Source organism: Aegilops tauschii, chromosome 1 (assembly GCF_002575655.3).
Source record: "Aegilops tauschii subsp. strangulata cultivar AL8/78 chromosome 1, Aet v6.0, whole genome shotgun sequence".
Lineage (NCBI taxonomy): Eukaryota > Viridiplantae > Streptophyta > Magnoliopsida > Poales > Poaceae > Aegilops > Aegilops tauschii.
Genome location: NC_053035.3, coordinates 499012885 through 499034816, shown reverse-complemented (window position 1 = coordinate 499034816; position 21932 = coordinate 499012885). Strand labels below are relative to the sequence as shown.

Below are 21932 nucleotides of genomic sequence, written 5' to 3'. Positions count from 1 at the left end.
TTTAGATATTCGGTTTATTCACTCTCAAGACCAAGTTGCGGATGGTTTCACCAAAGCTCTACCCACAAGAAGTTTTGAAGACTACAAGCATAATCTCAACTTGATGAAGTTGTGATTAAGGGAGGGTGTCAAACATGATGATATTGTTGCGTGCGTATACATGGCGTGTACAGGAAGGAAGATCAACACCGTTGGAGGAGCAGTTAGTTAGCCAAGTCTTTTGTAATCTTTAGCTCCTTTTATCTCTAGTTTTCTTCCTTTGCAAGATGTATCCCTCTTAACAACCTGTACGCGTATATGGGTTCGCAACCCATATATTTAACACACAACACATCGGTTAGGATAGGCAAGACGTTTACCGCAAGTCGCACATGATCCTCCCCTCCCCGTCCCCGTCCCCCAAGGATAATGTATCTGTTTTTTATAGTGCCATGGCGGAACTAGTGCCGTACTTGCCAGCTTCGACAGAAAAACAAATTAGCACATGATTGAGAAGGCTTGGTCAAGGTGAGCTTGTTCTTCAGCTTGCCACCAATTATTCAATTGGATCATCATACAATGGCATATTTAACTGTATAAATGATATCATCTCCGTAAAATAGCGTCGTCCTCCTCCCCGTTCATCCCCAAGATAGACAGACACCACCTTCATAGCCGCCGACGCTCCCCTGCCTGCGGACATCGCCCATGAAGAACTAGCAACAGGTTCCAGGTACAAACTGCTCAACGTTTACACTCTAGTTATATACAGATAGTTTTTTTTTCTTTTACTACTCTTGCGCATCTGTGTGTGTGCCTTGCGTGATTGCTACATTGCGTACTTTTTCCTTTGGGTCGCCTCAGTTTCGAAAGTAGCCTTACAGGCTCAAGCCTCAATTTTAGTATGTCGCAACAAAGATGAGATTAGCTGAAATTTGGTAGATCCAGTAGCCATGGCGTACTCCCAGAATCGTTACAAAAGCTTGTCGACATCAACTGAAACTGCTAATTAAGGAAATATCTACTTCGAGCAACACGATAATTAACCACACAAAACATCCACACCTCAGTTCCTGTTGTGAACCATTTCCAGGCAAGATTTTGGCACCCATCGTGGTTGGGATGTTTGCTGCTTTTTTACGTTGCTGACGGGCATAGGAAACTAGAAAATAAACAACGTTCATTGCTGTGAACACCTACCTTTATAATAATTTTCTCTCAAATTTCTCCTATATGTGTGTGTACACTATATTTGAACTTCAATTCTGCATAGAGATAAACCAAACCTTTCATGGTTCAACATCACACACTTCAACAACATTGCAATCCACAATTTCAAATTTAGAATTTGAAAATTAAACATAGTATTAGATAGGGGCAAGAATACACGACATAGCATAGACCTAGACCTAGATACTAACAAAATGAAGAAAGGGGGACGACGTAGCACTAGCCTTTCATATTGATGGTTTTACTGAGCGAGTGTCTTCACGGATCTGCTAGAATTGCTCTAATCTCCCTAAAAAGTTGGGGATTTTAGAGCCATAAACCAGCTGCTGACTTGTTGTGCATCTGTTTCCACCTGCACAATGATCATAGCCTTACGATGCTGTATCCGGCATAGCTTTAGAGGCTCTCCCCGGTTTCAGTCTGAGTGGTATCATGAACTGGATTCTGTAGGACCTGGTCTACAGCCGATCTGCCGTCCCGCGTTCATGTATTGTAAAGCTGCAGCATTAGTTTGCATCGTATGATATGTTCTATAAAGCGATGGAATAAGGCATGTCACGTTCTCGTTCAGTTTGGCAGCTTGTCGAGTTTTTTCTTCTTTTTGATGAAAGGGATATTTTTTTTCTCGAATACGCGCGAGTGTGCGTACTATATATATTACGAGAGAAGCGGGGGTGAAGAGCCCCTCAACGTTGGCATTTACATTTACAATAATACAACCCCAACTCCACCTCCACCACTAGAACACATGCTAACTACTCATGTTCATTCCCACCGAGAGACTGCCGAGGATGCGTCAACGTCACCCTTTAGTAGACCCGCGCCCTTCCACGCCCTCCCCTCATCCTCTAGCTGACTAACTACATAACGGGTCGAGGGGGTAGCACCGTCGAAAACAATTCCGTTCCGATTCTTCTAAGAATCATAACCACTCTAGTGGCCTTCTTCTGAAGAGTACTTCGGCCCTTATCTATGGACCATTCCCTAATCGAGGATCCGTCGGTGGGTGTTAGAAGGGAGAGAGGGATTTGGTGGAATAGTTTGTTGTATTGCTTGCGCCTCATGGGTATATATATAGGAGTACAATGATCGACTTGGAGTACAAGACAAGCCAGAACAAATCCTAGTCTATCTCGTCTTTCCTAATAATCAATATACTCAACATCCCCCCGTAGTCACAACGGTAGCGACGCAGACTGGAGAAGAATCCGAAGGCAAGCCGATGGACCCCCCCCCCCCCCCCCAGTCGTAACGGTCGACGCATCGCGAAAGTCGTGGCTAGAGTGGAAACCGACGAGATTGCTCAAGCAAGGCGGTACCCCTTTGTGCCGTTTATCAAAGTAGCCAAGAGCGTAGGGTGGTGTAGCCGTGGTCGAGTTAGCCGTACGAAGAATGCCGTGGTCGATGTCGAGTCGGGGTAGCCGGTGTCGAGGAAGTCGCCATGGAGCCGCGGGCGCAAGGAGGCGCCGAGTTAGTAGAACTGGAATGATGTCCACATCCACCCAAATTTCGATATTATCTTCGGGATCATCTTCACCACCAACATCGAAGGTTATTTTCATATCCTACTCAAATCCGTAGGCCTTGTATAGTGATCTCATATTTGAACAGCCAAAATGGGATTCATTTACTCCATTGTAGAGCTTAACCTCAAAAGTGAAACCATGTTTCATCTTGAGGTAAGCATTCTTCGTCTACGTACGCTCCCTATCTTCGAAACCGAGTTTGCCTAAGACATTAGGTCTTGCGCAGCAGGGGATGCACTAGTCGAATTGCAAAAAACGAAAGTAACACGCTAAAACAAAAACCACAAGTCATATGTTGAATTAAATACTTGACGTCGTTACATACCGTCTCGTATTCGAAGCACTCCTTCAGCGTGACGGTGAAGCGCCTACCGTTTTCCAGGTGAGGTCTATCGCACATACCCCCGTCATCGCAGCAGTAATCAAACTCGAGGATCGCATCGTCGTTAGACATTTCCTGTGGAAGGCACGCCAACATTGCATAGTTACGTTTGCAAGTACATTAAAGTAGCTAGTGTTGATTAACATACTTGCATTTACATGTTGTTCCTTAAAAATGCATAGTTTGTGTGGCTAATTTGTATTGCAATATATGTAAATATTTTTGAAGGTTTCAGCACTAACAGTTTCTAAAGTTTGACTCTGCCTATGTATGAAACAACAAGCTTTAGAATTCATGCCGGCATGTCCAAAGAGACGCCAAAAGTTCAAGCAGAATTCATGCCTAAATTTATGGTACAAGTGTCATGGGCACTCGAAATATCATACTTTATACCACAAGTCACACCGAAATTTCGGCATAACCTTTGCTAAAAAGAGGACATATCGAGCGCCTCAAATTTTTCAGGACGGAAATGAATCAACATTCCTACAAAATATAGGCCACTTGGAGGTGTTCCCTGCAAAATGATACTTCATTTCATCCACTAGCGGGCTAGGTAATATCTTTTTTTGGGGGGGGGGGGGGGGCAAACATAAATATGGATGTTTGGGGAGTCAAAAAGGATTAAAGACTCTACTTTTCCTAATCTTTCACCCCCAAAACTTCAGCACTTATAGCATGTATACCTATAATTACTGAAGGCATCTACTGCAACATATTATTGAACTCGGTCTAAACGGAAATAATGTAAAGAATAATAGAATATATATGCGAGGCTATATAGTTAACCTCTAATATGAACAATTTGGGTTTCCTCATTGATGGTTACGTATGTGGCTGCTGCAACTATAATTGTTTTGATGTGTGCCTTCAAAACTATAGAACTAGAAACCACAACTATGATTGAACTCTAGTAACCCTATGATTGAACTCTAGTAACTCGGTCTAAACCACAACTATAAATTGAACTCATTAACGATTATGAACACACAGTAATAGAAATATATAACTAACCCTAAACATAGTCGAACGTCCATGTGCGTGTGCGTGGCTGCTACCGCGGCTGTCCATGTGTGTGGCGACCACGGCTATGGGTGGCGAGGAGGAAAGCTGGAGAGAGAGGCAGGGACGGCGGGGATGGCGGTGTATTATGGAGTGGACGGCGATGGGGCGGATCATCGGCGAAGGCTATGGAGGCAGCGGATGATAACGGAGGTAGCGGACGGAGGGTGATGAAGGCTGATAACATACAACTAACCCTATGGGTGCAAACATCTCCGATATAGTGTAGTTGGGAGAATTCAAAAAGATAATAGGACTTGGGTGCAATATCAACAATTCCGTTTTAAACATAAGGAACTATAGCAAGTTTATCTCCATAAGCATAATGCAAATTGGCATCTTGGTCACAAGCATAGCAAGAATCAAGTTCATCAAAACGGGATATTTCAAATGAATCAATGGGATCATAGCAATTATCACAACATTCATCCTTCGGTAAGAACGAAGGGACATTAAACAATTTATGAGTTGAAGAGTTACTCTCATTAGAAGGTGGGCACGGGTAGCTAATCCGCTCTTCCTCCTTTTGTTCTTCGCCCTCCTCGTCATGTTTTTCATCCAATGAGCCCATAGTTTCATCAATTTCTTCTTCCATAGACTCGTGCAAAATATTAGTGTCTTCTTGGACAGCGGACAAGTCCTCAATATATGGTTTAATATAAGCATTAGAAGCATAGTTTTCATAGCAATATTTAAGTATGTGAAAAAATTAAGATTTGTAGAGAGTAGCATCATACTTTTCAATCAAAGAAGCGATTTCATAAGCACCCAACAAAACCTTCAATTTGTTCAACATCATAGTAATTATAAACACCTTTAGCATAAGAAGATAAGATTCCAATATCACTAAACTCATATTGGTAGGGAAGGTGTTTCTTACGGTCTTCAAAACAACAAGTAAAATCATATAATTCACATAGATTTCAAGCATAGCATTGCATATTATTAATTTGATGCAATGAAAGTTTCCCTTTTTGAGATAAACGGTGTCGCACAAAATGAGCATGCTCATCTAATGATGTGCCCTCAACTAAGCTAGTGGGGGGTTTCAGCACGAGCCACTACAGGAATCAGCTAATTTGCTGTCCACCAAGGCTGACGGCAAAGGCACGGACGGCGGACGGCAAAGGCCTTTGCCGTCCGCCTCGGACGGCAAAATGCACCGGCAAAGAAAGCATCGGTAAAGACCTTCTTTGTTGTCTGCTTTCTGAAGAGGACGGCAAAGGGGCCTTTGCCATCAGCGCTGACGGCAAAGAAGCCGACGGCAATAAATTCACTGTTAGTTCGTTAGGTGGCTAACGGCAGTATTTGGCATCCGCGACTGACGGGAAATAGCATCAGGCCTTTGCCGTCGGCCGAATGACGTCAGTTGGGCGTCACTGCCCACCAAGGCTTTGCCGTCCGCCGCTGTAGTCAAAGGCTTTGCCGTCCGCCACTGTAGGCAAACTGACCAAATGGGTCAGCTCCCAGGAAGCACAGTTGGCTGCCACGTGGCTTCTTTGCCGTCCGTGGCGGACAGCAAAGAGCCCATTGCCGTCGGTGGCAGACGGCAAAGAGCCTGCATTGGCTCTTTTTTCTGTTTTTTTAAATCGAACAATTTTCACAACAAATATATATGACATATATAGATATATTTCACAGGGTTATTTCACAGCAAACATATGACATTTCCAGCACATAAGTTTCATCGTACATACATATATAGTTCCATCCATTCATACATAGCAAGTTGCACATACACATTGTTCCATCATAGCAAGCTAAGAATACTAGAAGAGAATGAAAGAAAAACAAGCACTCCATCATAGCAAGCTAGCTTCCGTGAAGTGAATGAAATCTGCAAAATGGCAAATAAGAAAGTTAGAAAAAGGTGACTAGAAGAAGAAGACTAGAAGAAGAAGTATATGTCATTTATGACCTAACTTAGGTGAAATGGATCATTTATGAGCTAACTTAGTTGAAATGGATAGTTTATGAGCTAACTAAAGTGAAATGGATCGTTTATGAGCTAACTAAGGTGAAATGGATCATTTATGAGCTAACTTAGTTGAAATGGATCGTTTATGAGCTAACCTAGGTGAAATGGATCGTTTATGAGCTAACTTAGGTCAAATGCATCATTTTAGAGCTAACCTAGGTAAGATGGGTCATTTTGGAGCTAACCTAGGTAAAATGGGCCATTTTAGAGCTAACTTGGGTAAAATGGATCATTTATGAGCCAACTAAGGTAAAATGGGTCATTTTAGAGCTAACTTAGGTAAAATGGGTCATTTTAGAGCTAACTTGGGTAAAATGGATCACTTATGAGCTAACTAAGGTAAAATGGGTCATTTTAGAGCTAACTTAGGTAAAATGGATCGTTTATGAGCTAACTAAGGTAAAATGGATCATTTTAGAGCTAACTTAGGTAAAATGGATCGTTTATGAGCTAACTAAGCTAATTATGCCATTTTTGACATAAGTAAGCTAAGTACATGTCATTATTGAGCAAACCTAGTTAACTAAGCATATTAGAGCTAACTTAGGTCATTTTGGAGGAAACAAAGCTAAGTATAGATCGTTTTAGAGCTAACTTAGGTAAAATGGATGGTTTTGGAGGTCAGTAAGCTTATTAAGTCATTTTGGAGGAAATAAAGCTAAGTCTAGGTCTTTATGCATTTGTTAAGCAAAACACTAGAGAAACTTACCGTGATCATGGAGGTGTAGGAGCGGGCTACTAATAATCTCGATCACTATCATCAATAAATGCATATTCATCATCATCACTATCATCAATGACGCGCTCATAGGGTTCAGCGGCATCAACATGTGGAAGGCCACCTTGACGTAACCGGTCAAGCATTGACAGGTCATCCGCAGCAGTAACCTCTTCTTGTTTCGGCTCTTCTTGTTCCTCCTCTGGGGTGATGCCGGATTCGCTGTCGCTGTCTACTTCAATGTTTTGGGGTGAAGTATAGCGGTTCTTGAAATGTTTTTTGGAAAGACGTGTCTCTTGGAAGAATTCTCCTTCATATGTGTCTGGGTTAATGTGAGGTTCATAATCCTCTTCCTTTGGGGGAGATAGTCTAGCACGTGGCGGCACTTCATAAACGACATCCCAACCTTTCAGATTTGGATTAGTTTGGCAGGCCTACGGTAGATAGAATACTTGGGTCGCCTGCTGAGCCGTAATATAGACATCAGGAACATCTAAATGGGTGCTTTGTTTGATTTTAACTAGCCCTATATGTTCATGAGTCCTTCTAGTCTCCTTCGGCTGAAACCAATAACATTTGAAGAGTACGACTGATGACCCACAAGTATAGGGGATCTATCGTAGTCCTTTCGATAAGTAAGAGTGTCGAACCCAACGAGGAGCAGAAGGAAATGATAAGAGGTTTTCAGCAAGGTATTCTCTGCAAGCACTGAAATTGTAGGTAACAGATAGTTTTATGATAGGATATTTTGTAACGAGCAACAAGTAACAAAAGTAAATAAAGTGCAGCAAGATGGCCCAATCCTTTTTGTAGCAAAGGACAAGTCTGGACAAACTCTTATATAGAGAAAAGCGCTCCCGAGGACACATGGGAATTATCGTCAAGCTAGTTTTCATCACGTTCATATGATTCACGTTCGGTACTTTGATAATTTGATATGTGGGTGGACCGGTGCTTGGGTGCTGTCCTTACTTGAACAAGCATCCCACTTATGATTAACCTCTATTGCAAGCATCCGCAACTACAACAAAAGTATTAAGGTAAACCTAACCATAACATGAAACATATGGATCCAAATCAGCCCCTTACGAAGCAACACATAAACTAGGGTTTAAGCTTCTGTCACTCTAGCAACCCATCATCTACTTATTACTTCCCAATGCCTTCCTCTAGGCCCAAATAATAGTGAAGTGTTATGTAGTCGACGTTCACATAACACCACTAGAGGATAGACAACATACATCTCATCAAAATATCGAACGAATACCAAATTCACATGACTACTAATAGCAAGACTTCTCCCATGTCCTCAGGAACAAACGTAACTACTCACAAAATTCATGTTCATAATCAGAGGAGTATTAATATGCATATAGGATCTGAACATATGATCTTCCACCAAATAAACCAACTAGCATCAACCACAAGGAGTAATCAACACTACTAGCAACCTACAGGTACCAATCCTAGACTTAGAGACAAGAATTGGATACAAGAGATGAACTAGGGTTTGAGAGGAGATGGTGCTGGTGAAGATGTTGATGGAGATTGCCCTCTCCCGATGAGAGGAGCGTTGGTGATGACGATGGCGATGATTTCCCCCTCCCGGAGGGAAGTGTCCCCGGCAGAACAGCTCTGCCGGAGCCCTAGATTGGTTCCGCCTCGTGGCGGCGGAGTCTCGTTCCGAAAGCTTGCTTATGATTTTTCTTCGGACGAAAGACTTCATATAGCAGAAGATGGGCACCGGAGAGCCAACAGGGGGCCCACGAGGTAGGGGGCGCGCCCCCCACTCTCGTGGACAGGTGGAGGCCCCCCTGACGTATTTCTTTCGCTCAGTATTTTTTATTATTTCCAAAAATAACTTTCGTGGAGTTTCATGACTTTTGGAGTTGTGCAGAATAGGTCTCTAATATTTGCTCCTTTTCCAGCCCAAAACTCCAGCTACCGGCATTCTCCCTCGTTATGTAAACCATGTAAAATAAGAGAGAATAGACATAAGTATTGTGACATAATGTGTAATAGCAGCCCATAATGCAATAAATATCGATATAAAAGCATGATGCAAAATGGACGTATCAACTCCCCCAAGCTTAGACCTCGCTTGTCCTCAAGCGGAAGCCGATAACGATAAATATGTCCACATGTTTAGAGGTAGAGGTGTCGATAAAATAAAATACGGACATGAGGGCATCATGATTATTCTCATAACAGCAACATATATGGATATTGTCATATGATCTCTTATGCTCAAGTAATAATCTATTCACAATGCAAAGTATGAATCAGAAACTTTATTGAGAACCAACAAACTATAATCTCAGTCATTGAAGCAATTGCAATTTATCATAACATCAGAAAGAGTCTATGTCAGAGCTTTTCAGCAAGTACACATACTCAACTATCATTTAGTCTTTCATAATTGCTAACACTCATGCAATACTTGTGGTTACGGAGTTTGAATCGGACACAGAGAAAGATAGGGGCTTATAGTTTCGCCTCCCAACCTTTTACCTCAAGGGTAATGTCAACAATAATAACTCATGCTAACCCAGATCCAATTAGATATATATATATATATATATATATATATATATATATATATATATATATATATATATATGTATCAGGATCTTTCCAACATACTGTGCTTGCCAAAGGATAAAATGTAAAAAGGAAAGGTGAAGATCACCATGACTCTTGCATAAGGTAGAAGGTAATAATAAAAGATAGGCCCTTCGCAGAGGGAAGCAGAGGGTTCCATGCGCTTTCAGGGTTGGATGCACAAAATCTTAATGCGGAAGAACGTCACTTTATATTGCCACTTGTGATATGAACCTTTATTATGCAGTCCGTCGCTTTTATTTCTTCCACAGCACAAGATCGTATAAAGCTTATTTCCTCCACACCAATCAATCATACATATTTGGAGAGCAATTTTTATTGCTTGCACCGATGACAACTTACTTGAAGGATCTTACTCAATCCATATGTAGGTATGGTGGACTCTCATGGCAAAACTGGTTTAAGGGTTTTTGGAAGCACAAGTAGTATCTCTACTTGGTGCAAAGAATTTGGCTAGCATGAGGGGGAAAGGCAAGCTCAACATGTTGGATGATCCATGACAATATACTTTATCTCAGATATAAGAAAACATAACCCATTACGTTGTCTTCCTTGTCCAACATCAATTCTTTAGCATGTCATATTTTAATGAGTGCTCCCAATCATAAAAGATGTCCAAGATAGTATATTTATATGTGAAACCTCTCTTTCTTTATTACGTCCTATTAATTGCAACGATGACCAAAGCTATGTTTATCAACTCTCAACAAGTTTTAATCATCATACTCTTTCTATGTGAAGTCATTACTCTCAATACTTTTTATTGTTTTCTCTTTTCTTTTATTCACTCAAGATCATAGCAATATAATCAAGCCCTTGACTCAACACTAATCTTTATTGTATATAGCTCACGGACTCGATTACATAGAGGGATCATAAAGCAAAACTCAAAACTAGATCATACCAAAACATTATTCTACTAGATCAAGATACTACTAATAGGATCGAACTAAGAAAAACAGTAAAGATAGGAGATGTGGTGGTGATACGATACCGGGGCATCTCCCCCAAGCTTGGCAGTTGCCAAGGGAAGTGCCCATACCCATGTGATTATGTCTCCTTCTTCGGGGATGGTGATGTGATATTCTTGGAGATAATGCCCCTCAGGATACGATTCTCTTCCTCGAGCGTATTGAGTTGCTGCTTGAGATCCATTATCTCCTTACGAAGCTTCCCTGTAACGGCTAAAGCTCCTTGCACCCAAGGGTGTTGCATAGCTGTGGGAGAACAAGTGACACTCTTCTTCATATTTTCATAAGAAACAAATCTAACATTGGAAGGGATAACCGAGTTTGGAATAGCTGAGCTCTGTAGTTCCCCCATCGTGAATCCAGCCCGGAAGCGAGATGTGACTTCTTGATCCTCCTCCATGGCATCTATCCTCATCAAATCAGCCTCCATCTCTTCCTCCGTTGCTGGCCCAAAGTGGTCAGCATCGCTGTTTGTCCTTGGTCTCGATGCCGAATGAGACACCCGGCTCTCCCCGACTGACTCTTAAGAAGACATCTTGCTCTGATCTGCAGCAGCAACAACTCCAAACAAGAACAGAAGACAATTGCGTGATACAGGAGTCAAAACCTTCGGGAGATTATATAATGAATTTTTACCCACCAAAATACGTAACGTGCAAGAAAACGGAGTCCGGAGAGCACACGGGGTGCCCACGAGGCAGGGGGCGCGCCCAGGGGGGTAGGGCGCGCCCTCCACCCTCGTGGAGGCCTCGTGTCCTTCCCGGACTGCTTCTTATTTTTCTATTTTTCTAAATATTCCAAAATGGAGAAAAATTGCCTTTAGAACTGTTTTGGAGTCGGTTTACTTACCGTACCACATACCTATTCCTTTTCGGAGTCTGAGACGTTCCGAAAAGTGTCCCTTATGTATTCCTCCGGGGTTACGGTTTCAATAACATTGGTTTCAACATTTATAGGATTACCTGAGATATAATGTTTGATTCTTTGACTGTTCACCACCTTCGGATTTGTGCCTTCGAAGTTGTTGATTTTTATGGCACCGGAACGATAGACCTCCTCGATAACGTAAGGGCCTTCCCATTTAGAGATAAGTTTTCCTGCAAAAAATCTTAAACGAGAGTTGTATAGCAATACATAGTCACCTACATTAAACTCATGCTTTTGTATTCTTCTGTCATGCCATCTTTTAACCTTTTCTTTAAACAATTTGGCATTCTCATAGGCTTGGGTTCTCCATTCAACAAGTGAGCTAATGTCAAATAACCTCTTCTCACCGGCAAGTTTGAAATCATAGTTGAGCTCTTTAATAGCCCAATAAGCCTTATGTTCTAGTTCGAGAGGTAAGTGACATGCTTTTCCAAAAACCATTTTATATGGAGACATACCCATAGGATTTTTATATGCAGTTCTATAAGCCCATAATGCATCATCATGTTTCTTGGACCAATTCTTTCTAGATCTGTTAACAGTCTTTTGCAAAATTAATTTGAGCTCTCTATTACTCAATTCTACTTGACCACTAGACTGTGGGTGATAAGGAGATGCAATTCTATGATTGACATCATATTTAGCAAGCATTTTTCGGAAAGCACCATGAATAAAATGTGAACCACCATTAGTCATTAAATATCTACGGACTCCAAACCTCGGAAAAATAACTTCTTTAAGAATTTTAATAGAAGTGTTATGATCAGCACTACTAGTTGGAATAGCTTCTACCCACTTAGTAACGTAATCAACAACAACTAAAATATGTGTGTATCCATTAGAGGCAGGAAAAGGTCCCATATAATCAAAGCTCCAAACATCAAATGGTTCAATAACAAGTGAATAATTCATAGGCATTTCTTGACGTCTACTAATATTACCAATTCTTTGACATTCATCGCAAGATAAGACAAACTTACGGGCATCCTTGAAGAGAGTAGGCCAATAAAAACCGGATTGCAATACCTTAATTATGTGCAGTTCTATCTCCAGCGTGGTGTCCTCCATAAGCTTCGGAGTGACACTTGCGTAAGATCTGTTCCTGTTCATGCTCAGGTACACAACGTCTAATAACACCATCTACTCCTTCTTTATAAAGATGTGGGTCATCCCAAAAGTAATGTCTCAAGTCATAGAAAAACCTTTTCTTTTGCTGGTATGTGAAACTAGGTGGTATAAATTTAGCAACGATGTAATTAGCATAATCAGCATAGCATGGAGCAGTACGAGAAGCATTTATGACATTCAATTGCTCATCAGGAAAGCTATCATCAATAGGTAGTGGGTCATCAAGAACATTTTCTAACCTAGACAAGTTGTCTGCAACGGGGTTCTCAGCTCCCTTTCTATCAATAATATGCAAATCAAATTCTTGTAACAAGAGAACCCATGTAATAAGTCTAGGTTTAGCATCTTTTTTTTCCATAAGATATTTAATAGCAGCATGATCCGTGTGAATAGTTACTTTAGAATCCACAATATAAGGTCTGAACTTATCACAAGCAAATACAACTGCTAAGAATTCTTTTTCAGTAGTAGCATAATTTCTTTGAGCATTGTCTAGAGTTTTACTACCATATTGGATAACATTTAATTTCTTATCAACTCTTTGCCCTAGAACAACACCTACAGCATAATCACTAGCATCACACATAATTTCAAAAGGTAAATTCCAATCAGGTGGCTGAACAATAGGTGCAGAGATCAATGCTTTCTTAAGTATTTCAAATGCTTCTACACAATCATCATCAAAGACAAATGGTATATATTTTTGTAATAAATTAGTCAGAGGCCGAGAAATTTTTGAGAAGTCCTTAATGAACCTCCTATAAAAACCGGCGTGACCAAGGAAACTTCTTATACCTTTGATGTCCTTGGGACATGGCATCTTTTCAATAGCATCAATCTTGGCTTTATCAACTTCAATACCTCTTTCAGAAACTTTATGCCCCAAGACAATACCTTCATTAACTGTAAAGTGGCACTTTTCCCAATTCAAGGCAAGATTAGTTTCTTCACATCTCTGCAAAACTCGATCAAGGTTGCTTAAGCAATCATCAAAAGAGGATCCATAAACAGAGAAATCATCCATGAAAACCTCACATATCTTTTCACAAAAGTCAGAGAATATAGCCATCATGCATCTTTGAAAGGTAGCAGGTGCATTACATAAACCAAAAGGCATACGTCTATAAGCAAAAGTATCGAAAGGGCAAGTAAAAGTGGTCTTTGATTGATCATCGGCTGACACAGGTATTTGAGAGAAACCAGAATAACCATCTAGAAAGCAAAAATGTGTATGTTTGGATAATCTTTCTAGCATTTGATCAATAAAAGGTAAGGGGTAATGATCCTTTTTAGTAGATTTACTTAATTTGCGGAAATCAATTACCATCCTATAACCTGTAATAATTCTTTGCGGGGTCAATTCATCTTTATCATTAGGAACGACAGTAATACCTCCCTTCTTAGGGACACAATGGACATGACTTACCCACTGACAATCAGCAACGGGATAAATTATACCTGCCTCAAGGAGCTTTAGTATTTCCTTTCTTACCACTTCTTTCATCTTAGGATTCAGCCGTCGTTGATGATCACGAACTGGTTTGGCATCTTTCTCCAAATTTATTTTATGTTGACATAGAGTGGGACTAATGCCCTTAAGATCATCAAGAGTATATCCAATAGCAGCGCGGTGCTTCTTCAGAGTTTTCAATAATCTCTCTTCTTCATGGTATGAAAGGTTAGCACTAATAATAACAGGATATATCTTTTTCTCATCAAGATAAGCATATTTAAGAGTATCAGGTAGTGGTTTAAGCTCAAACACGGGATCACCCTTGGGTGGAGGAGGATCCCCTAGGATTTCAACAGGCAAATTGTGTTTCAGGATAGGTTCCTGTTTAAACAATACTTCATCTATTTCCCTTCTTTCATTCATAAACATATCATTTTCATGGTCTAGCAAATATTGTTCTAAAGGATCACTAGGAGGTACGGCAATAGAAGCAAGACCAATTATTTCATCCTTACTAGGCAATTCCTCTTCACGGTGTTGTCTACTAAATTTAGAGAAATTAAACTCATGAGACATACCACCCAAACCAATAGTAAAAACATCCTTTTTGCAGTCTATCTTAGCATTAACAGTGTTCAAGAAGGGTCTACCAAATATAATGGGACAAAAGTTATCTTGTGGGGAACCAAGAACAAGAAAATCAGCAGGATATTTAGTTTTCCCACACAAGACTTCAACATCTCTAACAATTCCAATTGGCGAAATAGTATCTCTATTGGCAAGTTTAATTGTGACATCAATTTCTTATAACTCAGTAGGTGCAATATCATGCATAATTTCTTTGTATAAGTCATGAGGTATAGCACTAGCATTGGCACCCATGTCACATAAGCCATGATAACAATGATCTCCTATTTTAACAGAAATAACACGCATGGCTACCACAGGTCTATGTTTATCTTTAGCACAAGGTTTGGCAATTCTAGCAGTTTCATCACGGAAATGAATAACATGCCCATCGATATTATCAGACAAGAGATCTTTAACAATATCAATATTAGGTTCAACTTTAACTTGCTCAGGAGGTGTATAAGTTCTAATATTGCTTTTACGAACCACAGTTGAAGCTTTAGCGTGATCCTTTATCCTAACAGGAAAAGGTGGTTTCTCAACATAAACAGTAGGAACAATAGGATCATTATAAGTGATAGTCTTTTCTTCAACTTTAATTGGTGCAGCTACTTTTACTTCTATGGGAGGATGATATTTAAACCACTTCTCCTTAGGGAGATCAACGTGAGCAGCAAAAGATTCACAGAAAGAAGCTACTATCTCAGAGTCAAGTCCATATTTAGTGCTAAATTTACGGAAAACATCGGTATCCATAAAAGATTTAACACAATCAAACTTAGGTGTCATACCTGACTCCTTACCTTCGTCGAGATCCCAATCTTCAGAGTTGCGTTTAATTCTTTCCAATAAGTTCCATTTGAATTCAATAGTCTTCATCATAAAAGAGCCAGCACAAGAAGTATCGAGCATGGTGCGATTGTTATCAGAAAGCCGAGCATAAAAACTTTGAATAATTATTTCTCTTGGGAGCTCATGATTGGGGCATGAATATAACATTGATTTAGGCCTCCCCAAGCTTGAGTGATTCTTTCTCCTTCGCGAGGCCAAAAATTATATATATAATTGCGATCACGATGAACAAGATGCATAGGATAAAACTTCTGATGAAATTCCAATTTCAATCGTTTGTAGTTCCATGACCCCGTATCATCACATAGCCTATACCATGTCAATGCATCTACCTTCAAAGATAAAGGGAAGACCTTCTTCTTAATAACATCATCGGGTATACCTGCAAGCTTAAATAATCCACAAACTTCATCCACATAGATCAGGTGCTCATCAGGATGCATTGTTCCGTCTCCTGCAAAAGGATTAGCCAGCAGTTTTTCTAACATACCCGAAGGAATTTCAATGTAGACATTTTCATTTTCAGTAGGTTCAATAGGTTGAGGAGCAACTCTTTGCTCTACTGGTCGGGGTGAAGATACACCGAACAAGCCCCTCAGAGGATTACTTTCCATAGTGAGAAGTGACAGTAAATTTCAGCACACTATATAAATTTTTCCTTACCAAATTCCACCGACCAAAGGCGCTTCACTCCCCGGCAATGGCGCCAGAAAAGAGTCTTGATGACCCACAAGTATAGGGGATCTATCGTAGTCCTTTCGATAAGTAAGAGTGTCGAACCCAACGAGGAGCAGAAGGAAATGATAAGAGGTTTTCAGCAAGGTATTCTCTGCAAGCACTGAAATTGTAGGTAACAGATAGTTTTATGATAGGATATTTTGTAACGAGCAACAAGTAACAAAAGTAAATAAAGTGCAGCAAGATGGCCCAATCCTTTTTGTAGCAAAGGACAAGTCTGGACAAACTCTTATATAGAGAAAAGCGCTCCCGAGGACACATGGGAATTATCGTCAAGCTAGTTTTCATCACGTTCATATGATTCACGTTCGGTACTTTGATAATTTGATATGTGGGTGGACCGGTGCTTGGGTGCTGTCCTTACTTGAACAAGCATCCCACTTATGATTAACCTCTATTGCAAGCATCCGCAACTACAACAAAAGTATTAAGGTAAACCTAACCATAACATGAAACATATGGATCCAAATCAGCCCCTTACGAAGCAACACATAAACTAGGGTTTAAGCTTCTGTCACTCTAGCAACCCATCATCTACTTATTACTTCCCAATGCCTTCCTCTAGGCCCAAATAATAGTGAAGTGTTATGTAGTCGACGTTCACATAACACCACTAGAGGATAGACAACATACATCTCATCAAAATATCGAACGAATACCAAATTCACATGACTACTAATAGCAAGACTTCTCCCATGTCCTCAGGAACAAACGTAACTACTCACAAAATTCATGTTCATAATCAGAGGAGTATTAATATGCATATAGGATCTGAACATATGATCTTCCACCAAATAAACCAACTAGCATCAACCACAAGGAGTAATCAACACTACTAGCAACCTACAGGTACCAATCCTAGACTTAGAGACAAGAATTGGATACAAGAGATGAACTAGGGTTTGAGAGGAGATGGTGCTGGTGAAGATGTTGATGGAGATTGCCCTCTCCCGATGAGAGGAGCGTTGGTGATGACGATGGCGATGATTTCCCCCTCCCGGAGGGAAGTTTCCCCGGAGACCTTCTTTGCCGTCAGCCAGTAGACGGCAAAGACTTGGCTGACGGCAAATAAGCTAATTCCAGTAGTGAGCACATAGGGATCGAAGATGATCCAACTAGAAAGCTTCAGTGGTATGATAGATTTTGGGTGGTTCTTCAACCATTGGTTTAGTAGGTACAACTAATTTTTTGGTATTTTGCAATTCCCACCCATAACTAAAGATAGAAAACAAGAGCAGAAAATAAAAACTACTTAGTGATAAAGCAAACAAGCACACACGAGAATATTCACCCCACGCTATTGCTCCCCGGCAACGGCGCCACAAAAATGCATTGATAACCCACAACTACAGGGGCTCTTTTATAGCCTTTTTCGATAAATAAGAGTGTCGAACCCAATGAGGAGCTAAAGGTAAAACAAGTATTCCCGCAAGTTCTATCGACCATCGATACAAATCTACGTACACTTAACATTTCCTTTACCTAGAACAAGAATAAAAACAGAAGTACTTTGTAGGTGTGGATAGGTTTGTAAGATAATAAAGAACGTGAAAATAAAAGTTAGGTGTTGTTTAGATAAAGAAACAATTAAGTTAGTAAAATGATTGTGTATTAGTGGTGGTACGATTTGCAGAATTGTGCCTTAGCAATTGATTACGTTACTAGACCGATAACAAGTTTTTATGTGGGAGAGGCCACTGCTAGCATGTCGTCCCTTACTTGATATTTGAAAGTGCGTTTTATCGACTAGAGGGGGGGGGGGGGGGTGAATAGGCGATTTTTATGAATTCTTCACTGAGGAATTTGCGGGTGAGGAAATTCCTTAGCGAAGAACTACTGCAACAGAATACGGAATAATAAGTACTCAAAAGTATGCATAGCAGAACACAAGCATGGTCATCATGATGAAATGAAGACAAGCACAGAGTACACAAAGCATAAACACAGGATAATACATGATGAAGACAAACAGACTGAAGAAATTGAACTAAGGAAATTGAGAAAGTCTTCAGTCAAAGTCTTCAAACACATACAGTAATGAGGAAATGAAAGAGTTGAGGAAATAGAACCAGTAAGCTCGGTGAAGACAATGATTTGGTAGACCAGTTCCAACTCCTGTCTTAGTTGTACATCTGGTTGGAGCGGCTAGGTATTTAAACCTGAGGACACACAGACCCGGACACCCAGTCCTGAACACACAGTCCAGGACACCTAGTCCTCACCATATTCTCCTTGAGCTAAGCTCACACAGACCTCGTCCAATCACTCGTGGTAAGTCTTCAGGTGACTTCCGAACCTTCACAAACTCGGTCACTCGGCGATCCACAATTCCTCTTGGATGCTCTAGACCATGACGCCTAACCGTCTGGAAGAAGCACAGTCTTCAAAGGTAACAAGCGTCGGATCCACGCAGGATCAATCTCTTCAGTGATGCTCAATCACTTTGGGTTTGTAGGTGTTTGGGTTTGGGTTTTTCCTCACTTGATGATTTTCGCTCAAAGTCCTCGGAGGATGGGATGCTCTCAAATGACAAATGTCAGTTTCTCTCGGAGAAGCCAACCAGCTAGTGGTTGTAGGGGGCGGCTATTTATAGCCTAGGGAGCAGCCCGACATGATAAGACATAAATGCCCTTCAATGATATGACCGTTAGGTGTGTAGATATTTTGGGACAGCTGGCGCATAGCACAGCAACGGTCGGAAATTTGAGTATCAAATTCCTCAGGGCTATCATGTTCCTCACCGTGTAGGCAATCCGCACTGGCGAATTCCTAACTCCTCAGTCAGAACAAATTCCTCAGAGACCAGAAGAACTTCGTCTCTGTCACTGAAGAATATGACTGAACTGTATGAGATTTCCAATGGCTTCACTCGAAGGGATTGGTAGGTGTAGGATTTTGAGTTGAGCATCACATGGAAATTTTTCCTTAGTATTTCCTCGACCCCCTTTAACAGTAAGGTGTTTCCTATGACTCAAGAAAGGGAAAATGAAACTACGAACACAAAAGTCTTCACGCTTCATGTTCCTCAAACGAATACCAAGTCTTCAAGGTCACACCAATTTCTTCACTTTCAAAGTCTTCAGAAATCCAAAGTCTTCAGTCGAAGAACTTCATTTTTAGGGGTCGACTTTCTCTGTAAATATCAAACTCCTCATAGACTTATAGACCTGTGTACACTCATAAACACATTAGTCCCTTAACCTATAAGTCTTCAATACACCAAAACTAGATGCACTTACAATCTCCCCCTTTTTGGTGATTGATGACAATATAGGTTAAGTTTTCAATGGGGATAAACATATGAAGTGTAAATACTGATATTGAGGAATTTGATTGCAAGATATAGAAGAACTCCCCCTGAAGATGTGCATAGTGAGGAATTTGCTTTTGAAGCAATGCACACTTGAAGAGTAAAATCATGGAGATCTCCCCCTATATCTTGTAATTCATACACGCATTTGACATAATATATGAAGAATTTGAAATGCATGATGAAATATGGTGACTGATGTAATTCAGCATGCGTGCAATAACATTAACGAGGAATAAGCATGCAGAAGGAACAGCAAAAGTATCAGGCCACCATAGAGTTTAAGTTTACAACTCGATCCAACAAAGTTATCAGAAGAACGAGAGTTGTAACTTAGAAAAAAATGCCCATATAGATAGACCCCCTTGAAGACTAACTCAAATTTCTCCCCCTTTGTCATCGAATGACCAGAAGGTTCGAAAATGAGGACTAACGCCCCTGAAGAATATCAAGTTGAGGAAGGAGCGCCAGCGTTGTTGGGGTCGTTTGTTGATGTAGGGCCTGCCGCAGTGTCGTCCAAGTCTTCATGCTCGTCGGTGTCACGCGATGAAGAATAGGAGCTGGCCACCAAGGACGGAACCTTGACCTTCTTGTATTTCTTCGGTGGAGGTGCAGACCAGTCAAAGTCCTCCTTGATACCCATTTTCTTCAGATCTTCTGCGCTATAAATGTGCGACAGAACAGCCCATGTGCGGTTGAGGGTTTCATGAAGGTAGTAATGGTTTTTCTTCACTGCATTGTGGGTAGCAGTCATGTTGTGAAGAATTGAACCAAACTGACGCTTGACCCATTTGTGATTGCGATCAACCTTCTGGTGAAGACTGAGGAGAAGCTCACGGTCAGTCATCACCCTGGGAGCTGTGCCTTGAGGATTTGGCTTGGTTGCGTTGGCGGCAGAGTCATGGGTGGCAGAGTCATCATTGGTGGAGTAGGATGCAGCCTTGCGAAATTGACCATCCAATGGACGAATGCCTTCATCAATAACAGCAGTAGCCTTGCCCTTTTCATTATCTGAGGAAAATGTCCATTTGAGGACTTCAATCGCGGGCAAGTAGCTGCAATGGTTCAGTGTATCAGCTTTGTAGTTGAGTGAAGACCTTGTTCTGATGAATCTCATAATCCACGGAGCATAAGGCTTCAACTCAAACGGTGACATTGCGACATTGGCCAGAGTCCTCATGAAGAAATCATGGAAGTTGACGGGAACGCCATGAATGATATTGAAAAGCAGATTCATCATGATGCCAACGACTTCTTCTTCATTCGAGTCGTGGCCCTTGATAGGACTCAATGTCTTCGTCAGAATGCGATAGACAGTCCGAGGCACATATAACAATTCCTTCACAAGGAATTTAGTTCTTGGGGCCTGACCTGGCTTCAATGGCTTCATCAGCACTTGCATATAGTGATCTGTAAGCTCAGGTTCACTGTAGACGCAACGAGCAGCTTCAAGGGGAGGACTGAGAGGCAAACACAAAGCAATTCAGTAGCTGGTACCTTGTAGTGAGTATTTTCAGACATCCAGTCCAGCACCCATGAATTCACATCTTCAGAGTCTCTGGTGATGTGCAGAGTTGCATAAAATTGAAGAATGAGCTCTTCATTCCAATCACATATATCAGTGCAGAAATTTAACAGTCCAGCGTCGTAAAGAACACTGAGGACTGGCACGAAGCACGGCAGAGATTCCATATCCACGTGGGGAATGTGCTCATGATCGAAGACTTTGTCTTTGTTGAATAGCACTGAGGAATAAAAATTTGCCTGGCTGGCAGTCCAGAAACGCCTCTTCCTAATGCAAGCAGAGTCATAGGGGTTGTAATCAGTGAAGAATATGTGCTCACCGAAGAAATCATTAGCCTTGAATTTTTGCTTCCTTGAGAATGGATCCTTTGGCTTGGGCAGGGGAGTGTCAGTCAGTTGCATTACAACCTCAGGAATCGCAATCTCAGGTTCTTCAGGCTGAGGAATTTCTGGTTTTTCTTCAGTGGCAACCTGGGTCTTCAATTCTTCATTTTCATTTTCTTCAGCACTAGTGGCTGGAATTTCTTCATGAGCTTCATCAGATCCCATTTGAACTGTAGTTGCTGGGGACTGATGAATTTGTTGCAATGGTGTGAAGAGTGTAGAGTTGGGGTGCTGCCTTTTCCAAAAGTCATCATTCATCACTGGTGTGGTACAACCAATGTCCACGTCTTCATCTTCTATTTCTTCAACGCCGGCCTCTTCAGCAGTAAACTGAGGCATAGGCGAGGAAACTGTGGGGGTTGAAGGGATTTTATCCACTTCAATTTCTTCATCCATCTGCTCTGACGAAGCAGCAGAAGGATTTTCTTCATCAGATCCGCTAGGGATCACATATTCTTCATCAAAAGGGACGATTTCCTTTGATGGAATGGAGGAAACAGGAACAACATCAATTGGAT

At 41.1% G+C, this 21932-nt stretch overlaps 1 protein-coding gene across 1 annotated transcript in view; it reads left to right on the top strand.

The window, feature by feature from the left end:
* The first annotated feature begins 555 nt into the window (after positions 1-555).
* LOC109762585 (uncharacterized) overlaps positions 556-21932 on the top strand; it is a 44960-nt gene continuing 23583 nt past the window's right edge. The window contains exon 1 of the mRNA XM_020321451.4: positions 556-712. The gene's annotated coding sequence lies outside the window, so the exon portion shown is untranslated. The remainder of the gene's footprint in view (positions 713-21932) is intronic.